Consider the following 13,140-nt stretch of genomic DNA (forward strand, 5'->3'; position numbering starts at 1 on the left):
GTTTCCTATCTGTATTTTAAAGCAAAAGCAAACCCCTGGCATCATGTCTAATTGCTAAAAAATGTATGTGAAAAATAAGAGTATTTTCTTTTTAAAGAGATTTCATTTATTTGACAGAAAGAGAGAGAGAGAGAGAGCACAAGCACAGGGACCAGCAGAGGGAGAGGGAGAAGCAGGCTCCCCACTGAGCAGGAAGCCCGATGTGGGGCTTGATCCCAGGTCATGACATGAGCCAAAGGCAGAGGCTTAACCCACTGAACCACCCAGGTGCCCCAATAAGGGTATTTTTAAAAACTAACCAAAATGTCAAAGTATCCTGTAGCTGTCACAATAAATTACCTCAAATTTAATGGCTTAAAATAAGAGACATTTTTTCTTTCACAGTTCTGGAGGCCAAAAGTCTGAAATCAGGCTGTCTTAAGGACCTCCATTCCCTCAGAAGGCTCTACGGAAGAATCCACTTCTCGCTTCTTCCACCTTCTGGTGGCTCCAGGCATTCCTTGGCTTGTATCCACATCAGTCCAATCTCTGCCTCCTTGGTCACATTGCCGCCTCTTCTTTTCTTTTTTCTTTTCTTTTTTAAAAGATCTCATTTATTTATTTGAGAGAGAGAGAGCACAAACAGGGGGAATGGGAGGCATGGGGAGAGGGAGAAGCAGGCTCCCTTTTGAGAAAGGAGCCCAACGTGGGGCTCGATCCCAGGACCCTGGGACCGTGACCTGAGCTGAAGGCAGGCACTTAGCTGACTGAGCCACCCCGGTGCTCCCTCCTCCTCTTTTCTCTGTCTTCTCTCTGTCACATCTCCCTTGGCCTCATGAAGGATACCTGCTTTGGGATTTAGGGCCCACTCAGAAAATCAGGAAAATTCCCTAATCCTCTCAAAATCCTTTTGCCATGTAATATTTACAGGTTACTGGAATTAGAATATAGCTATATCTTAGGGGGGCACCATTCAGTCAAATGCATAACAAAATAAATAATGGTTTCTTAACATCTGTCTTTGTTTATAATGTCCCCAGTCCATATTCAGATTTCTCCATTGTCTCAAAAAATATCTTTTACAGTTGGTTTGTTTGAATCAGGATCCAAACAAGGTCCACTCACTGAATTTGATAGTCTCTGGAGTCTTTCACAATCTAGAACACCTCACTTTTTTTAAAAAACTCTGAAATTATTGAAGAAATGAGGTCATTCATCTGTACCTTGGCCCACATTCTGGATTCGTCAATTGCTTTCTTGCAGTGTCATTATTTCTCTTTATTTCCTATAAACTGGAAGTTGGAGCCAAAGCTTGATTAGATTCAGATTCAACTATTTTTTGACAAAAATACACTACTTCCTAAATATTGTATAGTTCAAATTGCATCACATTAGGAAACATAATTTATAGCTGTCCTGCATTTCAGGATCTAAGATTGGTTAAAATCTAAAGGGGATCCTTCCAGTGTAAAATTCCCCCAATCGGTCCTTCAACGGTTTTAGCATCTGCCAATACTGTTGCCGGAATCAATTACTTATTAAGTAAGGTTCCTTACTTTGGTCCAGATTGTTTTTACTAGGTTAGTTTCACCTTTTACTGTGCCCTTTATTTCTGTAGCCTACTGTTTAGAAAAGACCTTTTCACCCTTCAGCTCTCTTTCGATTTTCTTTTTCTCTTTTTCAAAAGGTTTTTTATTTGCGAGAGAGACAGAGGGAGCATGCGCGCACGTGATCAGGGGCGGAGCAGAGGGAGAAGTTAGAAGCAGTCTCCTGGCTGAGGAGGGAGCCGGACGTGAGTGGGGCTGGATCTCAGGACCCCAATATCATGACCCCAGCAGAAGGCAGACGCTTAACTGACTAAGCCACCCAGACGGCCCCCTCTCCTTTGATTTTCAAATCCATTTCAACATCGGGAGCACGGTCTGCGTTGCCTAGGGAGACGATGAATTGAGTGTTTTCTAAGTGCATACCTGAAGCCCATAGCTTCAGGTGGTTGTAATAGTACTCTATTGAGTAGATTGGAGTTAGGGGAAAGTTGATTGGCGGGAAACCGCGGATCTGGCGGTGTCTTCTTTTCTGGGGTCAAATTCGAAAGACTTCTGCTGAAAAGGACTACTAAGAAACTTCTTTAATAAAGTCTGAACTCTTTGATTTTAGAGGAGCGGATTGAAGCATGGCCAAAGAAAGAGTCCATTCAGGTGAGGTGGTATCAAGGCCCGGAGAAGGCGAGAATCCTGGAATCCCAGATTGTAGTCTTTTATGGTGGGGGTGGGGATGGGTGGATGGGGGGGGGGGGAGGGGGGTGCGTCTGGCTTTCTGTCTCGGGACTACATCTCCCAGAATTCCGCTCTAAAGGCTCACGCGCACTGAAGCGACTGCGCATGAGCGAGGCAGGTGACGGCCTGCCTTCCCAGGCCCCACAACCCCCGAGGTTCCGCGCGCCTGCCTCCCGCGCGTCCGCCGCGATCGCCCCTTCCAGGCCCTCGGTCTGTCCGCTGGGGGCGCGCGCAGTGCCTGGCAGGCGGCCTCGGCGCCGGCGGCTGGGAGCGCGGGTCGCGTGGCGGTGCGTGGTTGCTAGGGGCGTCTGAGGCCGCCGGCTTGCCCAGCAGGCCGAGGGAGGAAGCAGCGCTGAGCCGGCGCCGAGCCGGAGCGAAGCTGGGTCCGCTAGGTGAGTGCGACGGCGAAGCCCTGGCAACGACCGTCCGCCCGCCGACTCTCCCGCCCTCCCTATTGCCCGGGTCCTTTCGCGCGGGTCCCCAGCCCTCCGGCGGCTCCCGCCTCAGCCCCGCTTCCTGCCCGCCACCTCTCCATATCCAGGGAGGCGAGGGGGCTGCGGCCTTCCACCGGGTCAGGTCCTCACGCGTCCCCGGGACCCTTCCCCCCCCTCCGCCACGCCCCGTGAACTTAGTCAGCCCTGCCTCTGGGTGCCCGAACCCTTGCAGCATCCCCTCACCCTGGGCCTCCGTGCCTCCTCTTTCCCGCCGCGATGCGGTTTAAATTCTCGCGGGGGTGGGAGCCCAAACTCCTCTCAATTCGTAGCTGAATCGGAACATGAATGCCCACTTTTTTCTTTCCCCATCTTTAGGAGCTATAGAGAAATACTTTCCTAAACTGTAGAGTTTCGAACAGAATTTGAGATCTTGTAAATTTAACTCCTAATTTATCCATCCCTTTATGTAAGCACTCAACAATTTTTTACAAACATCGAGAAGTATTTAGTGAACCAAGGCACTGTGGAAGGCGCTGGGGGTGGCAACAGTGAACAAGGCAGGCATGTCTTCACCGAGCTTATAGTCTAGGGGGGTTTTTAATCAAGTAAACAAGCATTTGCCATACTGTGTGGTGTGTGCTCTGATAAAACATTAGAAACATAGTTAACCCAGACTTGCTTGGAAAAATATACAATCCCTATTCCCTGGTCTTCACATTCTTACTCTGGATCCAGAAAATGTTTTGATCCTTTATGGAATCATCCTTGCTCCCTCAGATACTCCAGATCACATCTTTCTCAACTTCATCACCTGTTGATTTAGCCAATCAGCAAGTAGCTGGGGGACTTTTGGGGATAGTATTCTGTCCATCCTTCATTTCTTGCAGTAAAAATATGAGACACTGTATGAGACCCACCCGCTTGATGCTGAGAAAGTTACCAGCTGCTTATTGGTTCGGCTAAATGGAACCTTGAAAAATTATCAAGTGTCTTCTGGGAATAAAGAAGTTGAGAGCACATTCCAGATACAAAGTAGCTTTAGAAAATACACAGCAAGGTCTAAAAAGAGAATTGGAAACAGTTTGACAGACCTGAGCTGGGTTTGGGGGTAGCCATCCAGTGACAAATAGGAAGAGGGAAATTAATAGGGGTTAGATCACAAAGGGCTGTAGATGCTTTGTTGAAGAGAATGGTATCCTCAGGTTTTTCAAGCAGGGTGATTGGGGCCCAGGACTGCCAAGGAATATACCTGCACATACAGCTTTAGAAGAATCAGTGTCCAAATCCTCAGCTTCCAAATGAATGCTTCTGAAACTGACCTGACAAGAAGAGGTGGGGCTGGAGGGATGGAATATCCCTCCCACCTCCCAAATTATAATGTTTTGTCCCAAGTGTAAAAATTTCAGGTGGGTGGCTCAGTTGGTTAAGCATCTGCCTTCAGCTGAGGTCATGATCCCAGGTCTGGCTCCCTGCTCAGTGGGGAGCCTGCTTCTCTCTCTCCCTCTGCCTGCTGTTCCCCCCTGCTTGTGCTTGCTCGCTTGCTCTCTCTCTCTTTGTCAAATAAATAAAATCATAAAAAAAAAAAAAAAAGAGGGGGGCAGTTTGCCAAGTGGAGTCTTAGGAAATACTGATTTCAAGAAGTCCTCCTTTGATGATTAAATTACTTTGGAAAACTCAGAAGGCTTCCTGTCTTCCCCTAATACACATTGCTATTAGGGTAAGTCTTGATTGGTATTGTGGTATTCTGAATTCAGACGAACTCAGCAGTTAAATGTGGCTAGCATGTTTTTTGGGACCATGGGTTTTTCAAGCTATAGGATAAAACTTGCATAAAAAACTTTTAAAGAGATTTAATTTAGGTGTGTGTTTTCAGTAAGGTAGTTAAAAATTATTTTACCAAATCATGAAATGCTTATTCAAATTATGGTTAATCCTTAACTTAGCTCTTTTTATAGAATGCTTAGTAGATTCGACCTCCTTTTAACAAAAGAATAAGCTTGTTTAAACTTGTGACAAGAAACCTTAGAATTAAACTTAAATGTGCAAGGAATACATGATTTAAATTCTTTTGGGGATACATGAGTAAAACCATTTGAAGAGTATGTTGCAGGAAAACCACGGAAAAGATAATTAGTAGGAAGATAACATTTAGATTTGTATTTGAGGTTCCTGTAGCATCAGCGTGTGGGGTTGAATAGGAATGATTTTAGACTGGAGGCAGGGAGCCAGTGAGAAAACTTGAGACAAGTCTAGAGATGATGAGGGCTCTATGTTGACTGCAGTGGGCATGGAGATGTTAAAGATGGTGGAGTAGACAAGGCCTGGTGGCAAAATAGATGTACAGAGAGTGGGACAAGAGCAGTTTGGAACGATCCTAAGTTCAGACTTTAGTGACCGGGTGGGTGGTGATGTAGGAGAAAGTATTAGGAGGAAGGGCAGATTTGAGGAGAAAGATAAAGGGGTTCACTTTGGACATGACGAATTGAGGTCCCTACAGCATATCTAGGTAGAGAGGCCCAGGAGGTCGTTCTGTAGGTCTGGAGCTCTCCTGACAGAAGTCTGGGGATGATAAAAAATTGAGAATGGAGGAGGTGGTTGCAGTCATGGGATGGAAGAGACTGCTCTAGGAGAGTTTATTGAATACTGACCATGTGTTGGGCAGAGTGAGAAGATTGAACTCTTAGGAATACCAACACTGAGAGAGTAGGCGGGGGGAAAGGGATGAAAGAGAATTTATTACCAAATACAAAAATGAGCGTGTAAGTGAAAGGTTACTTGCTAAACAGCTATATCTGGATGAAGCCTTAACTTTAGGATCTGACACTCACGCTCTGGAGTTGAGTTTACATTCCTTTGTGAACTTGAACTGTCTGATTATAGGCTTCCTGGATTGCAGCATGGGATCAGACGATTTGGTCTGTCAGTGAAATGCAGAGAAAAATTTTCTTAAGTGCCCTGAACTACTTACCCTCTCCTCTGGTAGAAGTGGGAAACCAAACTGGGCATTTGGGAATAAATATGGAGAGTGCTAATTTCTCTTAGGCCCTGAAATATAGAGAAATTTGTCCTTAGGTGCCCTCAGGGATATTCTGGACAGGCAATGGTGTTTTAAACCGGAGGTGCTCAGACTTACTGCTTTTAGGACTCCTTTATGCACTTCAGAACCTCTCCGGGACCTTCAATGTATTTTTTAATGTGGGATATATAATCTTGATGTTTACCATATTAGAAATTGAAATACTTATTAGTTTTTTCACTTATCTCTTATTAAAAATACTTCTTTTTCCATTTTTTTAAATTATGTTCAGTTAGCCGCCATATAGTATATCCTTAGTTTTTGATGTAGTGTTCAGTGATTCATTAGTTGCGTATAATAGCCAGTGCTCATCACAACACGTGCCCTCCTTAATACCCATCGCCCTGTTACTCTATCCCCCCCATTAATTCATTTAGAAGCACTAAATGCATTACAAGTTAACATAGGTAGAATTTTTATTTTATTTTTATTTTTTTTTAAAGATTTTATTTGTTTATTTATTTACTTGAGCGAGAGCTCGGGAGCAGCGGGGAGGAACAGACAGAGAGGGACAAGCCCGCTGAGTTCGGAGCCTAACACGGGGCTTTATCTCATGACCTGGATATATGACCCGAGCCAAAATCACGAGTCAGACACCTGACCAACTGAGCCACCCAGGTACCCCCATAAGCTAATTTTTAAAATGAAAAATGCTGTTGCTTCAAAAAGATTAGTGAGAAGAGTAGCAGTGTCTTTGCAAATCTCTTTAACATCTGGCTGTATAGAAGATAGGTGGATTTTCATATTGCTTTCTGTGCTCTGTCAGTTGTGATGTGTTGCTTTGGTTGAATTACTAAGAAAACCCAGCCTCACAGCCATTCATTTGGTAATTGTAGATGTTCTTTGGTATTACACAAAGGTTAACAAGGGATGGTTTTATGGAGGTTATTGCAGTGTGGAATCTGAAAATAACTTTTCATACTTTGTTACATTAAAATCCACTGGTCTGTCTCTCTCTTTTTTTTTTTTAAGATTTTATTTATTTATTTGACAGAGACAGCCAGCCAGAGAGGGAACCCAAGCAGGGGGAGTGGGAGAGGGAGAAGCAGGCTCCCCGCTGAGCAGGGAGCCTGATGCAGGACTTGATCCTAGGACCCCGGGATAATGACCCAAGCCGAAGGCAGACGCCCAGTGACTGAGCCATTTTGACTGGGTCTTTTTCTTTTTTCTTCCTGTTTCTTTTTGCCGGGGACCTTTTACCCAGACATGATTCTGTAACGTTGTGATAGGTATCTGGAAAAGACTGTTTTCATTGAGTTACACAGCTCTTCCAAATGTTGCCACATTTTATTAACAGTATCCAAAAAAAAAAAAAAAAAAAGAAAAGAAATCATTCTTATTATCACCACACTTTCATCAGAAAAATGCTTAACTTTTGGGAAGCTGTCAAACTGTCAAACCAAATTCTAATTTTTCTCTTGAAAACTGAAATTTTATCACTGGCAACAAATACTATCAGTTATTTTTCTTGAATTGGTTGTCTCACTTTGTTTTGTTTTCTAGAAAACGTTTGCCAAATGCCAAAGTCTGAATAACCCATCATTTTCATCTCATTTATTCTATGAAGTGAACATATTGTCCCACCAAAAAATTTTGCAATTCGAACACACAGTGCTTGCCTTAGAGGTGGCCATCACCTTCTGTATACCAAGGAAGTGTTTTACACGTGCTCTTTGTGTTGTCACACAGAGCATTAAAAAGATGCACTCCCAGATTGAGATTTAAGATAATCTGTACTGTGTCATCAAGGACGTTTTGGGTAAAGCTGGCATTCTTCTACTGTGTGGTGAGGAAGCCTGTGGAGGGCAAGGATCCGGCATGGTGTGCCGCTGTCTCCGACTTTGCTGAGGCACCGACAGTCTGACCCATCACTGCCTTTGAACCGTCATGGAAAGACTGGCACAATTAAAAAGGCAAATCACATCTTAGTTTTGTTGGGAAACTAGTTTCCCTAGCAGACCCTGTGGATGGTACCCTGAGGACCACACTCCACCCTTAGGAGGAGGATGGAGGTTCCTTTCTGAAGGTGGTAATAAGCCAGGGCTCTAGGAGAGCTCTTTGTCACCTAATTATGTTAAGCCTTCAACAGTTTTCACTTTTCAGGAATTTGTAGATTGGCCCCCCTCGGCTCTAGGTGCTGATAGCTCTGTTTCTCTCTCCGCTTGGCCACCTCTTTCTGCATTGCCGAACCGTGTTCTGCAAAAGCCATCTGTCTTAACCTGTGGTCCTGACCCTCCCTTCACAAAGGGCTGGGGTTTAGCCTTCCTTGCTCAGTAGGCCTTCAAGAAGTTCATTGCCCCTCCAACTTTCTTTAGGGAGATATAGCTAGGGATTTATCTCCTAAGAGAAAATGAGGATGATTCCTACAATCCTCCCCATTCTCTTTGGTTCCAGGTAAGTCAGTTCTGTCTTCTAAAAGGACTACTGAGCAGATAAAGCAATCTCATTCAAGATGTTTCAAATGGTGGACACTGAACCATTTCTGATGTCCTGAGTTCCCCTGGTGATCGAGGGAAGCTCCTAGGCGGAGGAGAATGAGGAAACTCCAGGTCCCAAGAGACACACACACACACACACACACACACACACTCCTGTAATACAGGAGAGCGATTTAATCAGCGGGTATTGAATAATTGCTTTCTGTAGAAATAGATACCTTGTCCCAGCTGGTCTGGGCCCGGCCTCTAGAGACTTGGTGGCTTGAAACAACAGCCGTAGATTTTCCTGGCATAGGCTGTTCTTCGTTCACTCTTGAGTACGGAGGAAATTTGAGGCAAAACTACATCTCACAGAGTGGAAGGCACAATGAGATAGGCAGATTCCGAGTGCTGTATAAAGATGACAAAGCAGGTTGGTGTGATTCCTGAGGCTGGCCGCTGAGACTGCAGCCGGGGACGGAGGTCGGGATTCTACTGCAAGACGCCTGCACCTGGTCAGCTGGGTGCTGGGAGGGGTGGGGATTGGGTTGAGCCTGGCGTGTAAATAGAAAGGGGTGTTTGAGGCCATTTTCTCTTTAGAATGCTTTGCGGTTCTTCATCCTCCTTTCTTACTCTTTAGTCATTATTTTTGGATTGTTTTCTTTTTAACAGCTTTGTGGTGGTGTAACTGATAAGGAGCGGGTCCGTCACACCAAGTCAATGGTTTTTGAAACTTTGTTCCAGGGACCAAGTGCCCTACTTGGTCCGTAAGTTGTTTGGGGAGGAGACATGGCCGGCATTGCTGAGAAGCATGCCAGGCTGGGGCAGTGATCTTCCCCGCTCCTACCAGATGAGCTTTGCTCTTGTCTGTTACAGGTACCCAGGGATTCCCTGTAGAAACCATCCGTGCAGGTTATGAGGCACCTCCATGTGAAAGAGAACAGTGGAGAGTAGCCTTTGTAAAGTATCAAGTTAGAGGGCTCGAGATGCAGGACAGACTCATGGAGGGGTCAGGGCTTGAGCTGTGCCTAGAAAACAAAAAGAAAATGTAATGATTCAGAAGGAAGAGGCTTAGTGGAGCAAAGGCCTGCAGACCAGTTTGAAAGGTTTATTCCAGGAGTTTAGTGTTTAAGACCAGCACAGTTCATAGGGCAGAGTTCACGGTGGAAGGAGGTGGAAACTCCTTCCAACCCAAACTAAGAAATCTAGATTATATTTGCTGATTCAGGTGAGAATCATCTGGAATGCAGACTCCCAGCCCTACCCCAGACCCACACTGAATCTACTTTGAGGATGGGACTTGGGAATCTGCAGCCCATGTTTGTTCTGTTTTGTTTTTTATTTTTATTTATTTATTTTTATTTTAAGTAGGCTCCCCGCCCAGCATGGGGCTTGAACTCATAACCGTGAGATCAAGAGTCGCACACTATACTGATTGAGCCAGCCAGGCCCCCTGCACCCAATTTTGTTGCAGGTGATTGGTGGGCTGCTATGATATTTAGTGAGGACTCCTAGGAAATTTTTGAAAGGGGAGTAACCTGATCAAGTAAAATCAATTAGAGTTAATCTGGAGGCTTCCTACAGGGTGGACTTGGGAAGGGCGGACCATGGAAACAGACCTCATTCCGGATTTTACTGCAGTGGTCCGACTCTGGGGAGGGGTGGGGGGATAAATGGAGGAAGCATGCTAGGGAGAAAGAATCTCTCTCAAGTTTTATAATTGGCTTGGCTCTGGAGAATTAGGGAAAGGAAGAAGTCAGAAGTGGCTTAAGTGTTCCTCTTAGGCGACTGAGAGAAAGAAGCTTCCACTGAAAGAAATGGAAGGTCAAGTGTGCAGAGCTGTTGTGACAGGCTTGAAGAGGTCGGATATGCATGTGAAAAAGGTGGCCAAGACAGTTGGTGACGAGGACATGAAGCTTGAAAGAGGTCGGGTCTGAAGAGTGGAGCTTCTGCGGATAATGGTTGAAATAGTGAGAGCAGATTGGTTGGACATGGTGGGGGAGGATAAATGGGAGCCATGGAGGACTTTGGAGGGGGCACCATGGGGAGGAAAAGGTCACCCTGAAGGAGCTGGTGTGGTTGTGGCTGAGTTCCTGCACTGAGGAGAGAAGTAGCAGCAAGGAGACGGTGGTGGGAAAAGAGAAGCTGATTCATCTGCAGAGGGCCCGCAGTGGCCGTGCTGGGTTTTACCTCTGTAGACGCATGTGTGTGTGTATTTGGCAAATATTTCATGAGCCCTGATTACATTTCCAGGGCTGGGCGTAGACTGTGTAAACAAGGTCCCAGTTCTCAAAGAGCTTTCATGCTGGAAGAGAAGATAAACACACAACAAAGGAATGCAGAAATAGTTGAAGTTTCTACTTTTAAAATAATGAACAGGGTTTTTGACTCAGTGATTCATTTATATAGCCAGAAATTAAAATGATCGAAAAGGTATACATGCTTAGCTCCCATACCCCATTGGTATCCTTTATTTAAAAAAAAAAAAAAAAAATCAGTTCCCATTTATTCGTCCACCATTTCTTTAGCAGTTATAAGGAAATATTAACATTGAGTAATTTCAGCTAATAGAAGAGTGAAACAGATTAGAATAAGGTAATGGGATAGGGACTGATCGGGGGTGGGGCAGTATTGGTGTTGACAGGCTCTTTGGGCTGGTGGTGTTTGCTGATTGCTGAGTGAGGGAACTGAGTGTTTCAGAGGGAACAACAAGGCCCCTGGAGCACAGGTGGCAACAGGCCCGCTGAGGAGGAAGAGTGACTTGCATAAGGTCGGAGAGAGAGAGAGAGAGAGAGAGAGAAGTCAGATCATGTGGGCCGTGGAGCCACCGGCTAGCTTTAAGTACATTCTAAGAACAGCACCTTGACCACAGTCTGGAGAATTGATTATAAAGAAGGTGTTAGGAGTTAGAAGCAGGGAAAACCAGCAGGTGAGAGGTGATAGTGGTGTGGACTAAGGGAATAATGGTGGAAGGGCAATAGATGGCTCCAGGCACATATACTTGAGTCCGGAAAGACTTGTGGATGGATTGGGTGAGTAAGAGTGAAGATTGGAGGTCGGGGTGAAATCATTACCCAGGGCGTGGTGGGGGTTCGGGTGTTGTATCACCGCCTGTTCCAGGGGCTCAGACCCTGCTGCCTGCAAATGTTTTTTTTTAACTGAAGTCTTTTTGTGCAGTTGCAGCTTATTTACTGCCCCTGCCTCTGTAAGGTTAATTGGCCTTAAAAGTGAATCAATTAAGTGAGGGATGTGATTGATGCCTTCTTATCTCAGCCCTGCTCCCATTGTCCTTAGCATGACTTTATTAAAATCTGACATTCTCATCTAATTTCAAGGAGATTAAGAGGAAGTATGTTCCCTTCTTGAATCATAGAAACCCTTGAGTTTCCCATTTTGGCCCTATGATCCCCTGAGTCTAGCCAGTCCTTGTCTCAGCCTCTCGGTTTCTGTTTCCCAGATGGTGGCAGCAGTAACTGCTTTCTAGGTTAAAGGCAAGACAAGGACTCGTGTTTTGTTGGGCAGTGAGATTTGTCACATAGAATCAGGTTTAAACAGCACTTCTCCCCTAAAAAAAACAAGATATCCCTGACACTGTGCGTTGATGGGCCCCAGGGAAAGTGCTGTTGAACATCAGCTGTCATGCTCTGGTGTTTGCCTTCTCCCTCGAACTCCCCTTAAGCCAGAGTTTGTCCCTTCAGGGGCCGATTAGAGCAGAGTGTGCTGGGTGGCTGGCTCATAGTAAGGTGACTACACTGGGAAGACTGATGTCCTGGGGATGCCCTTCATAAGGCAGGTGACCTTAGTTCTTGAACCTTAGTGATGGCAGGTGGATCCCCACTCAAGCCGGCTTCAGGTAATGGAGCGGAGGAGTGAGTCCCGCTTCATTGGCGGGACTCACTCCCTCGTAAAATCCATTCCTGCCAGTGTTCTTTCAAAGAATTGAAGGTAATTGTGCACTGCCTGCCTCCTAGTCTGAGGAAAACCAAACTTCCCTTTAAAAGTTGTAATAAACTTTTTTTTCCTTAATTTATTTTTTTATAATCATTTTTTAAAATTTATTTTCAACATAACAGTATTCATTGTTTTTGTACCACACCCAGTGCTCCATGCAATCTGTGCCCTCTCTAATACCCACCACCTGGTTCCCCCAACCACCCACCCCCTTTCCTTAACTTTATTTTGAAATGATTTCAGACTTGCAAAAAAAGCTGCAAAAATAATACGAAGAATTCCTATTTACTTTCTAAAAATTATTTATTTATTTGACGGACAGAGAGAGAGGGAACACAAGCAGGGAAAGTAGGAGTGGGAGAAGCAGATTCCCTGCCGAGTAGGGCACCTGATGCGGGACTCCATCCCAGGACCCCAGGACCATGACCTGAGCCAAAGGCAGACACTCGACGACTAAGCTACCCAGATGCCCCCTATTTACTTTTTACCCAAGTTTATCAAATGTTACTATTTTATCACACTTGCTTTAGTGCTCATAAGTGAACTACAAATTGTTTCTTGAAATGTTTGCCAGTAGCTTGCAGGCATGAAACCCCTTCATATCTGAATATTTCCTAAAAACTTCCTGTTTTCTAAAACAACGATACTCTCTTAAATAGACACAGTATATTGATCAAAATCAGGAAACTAATGTTGATATAATACCATATACTATAATGTTATTATCAGATCAACCTTATTTAGACGTTGTCAGTTGTCCTGTCACTGTCCTTTGTTTTTTTAGCAGCACACACTCTGCTTGGTTGTCTTTTTTTTTGCCTCCTGTAAGTGGAATAGTTCCTCAGCCTTTGTCTTTCATGAGCTTGACACTGTTGGAGAGTACAGATTAGTTATTCTGTAGAATGACCTTCAACTTGGTCTTGTCTGATATTTCCCTTTGCATTCAGGTGGTGCATTTAGGTCAGGAAATCACAGATGTGATGACGAGTCCTTCAGTGAGTCCTGTC

The 13,140-nt window shown here is 44.8% G+C and overlaps 1 protein-coding gene across 2 annotated transcripts in view; it reads left to right on the forward strand.

Annotated features, from left to right (window-relative positions):
* The first annotated feature begins 2,418 nt into the window (after positions 1-2,418).
* The window catches only part of TTLL4 (tubulin tyrosine ligase like 4), a 34,363-nt gene continuing 23,641 nt past the window's right edge, over positions 2,419-13,140 (forward strand). For both annotated transcript variants that reach the window (XM_032857222.1, XM_032857223.1), the window contains exon 1: positions 2,419-2,647. The gene's annotated coding sequence lies outside the window, so the exon portion shown is untranslated. The remainder of the gene's footprint in view (positions 2,648-13,140) is intronic.

The sequence above is a fragment of the Lontra canadensis genome, unplaced genomic scaffold (genome assembly GCF_010015895.1).
Source record: "Lontra canadensis isolate GAN:19392208 unplaced genomic scaffold, GSC_riverotter_1.0 scaffold13, whole genome shotgun sequence".
NCBI classification, from domain to species: Eukaryota; Metazoa; Chordata; class Mammalia; order Carnivora; family Mustelidae; genus Lontra; species Lontra canadensis.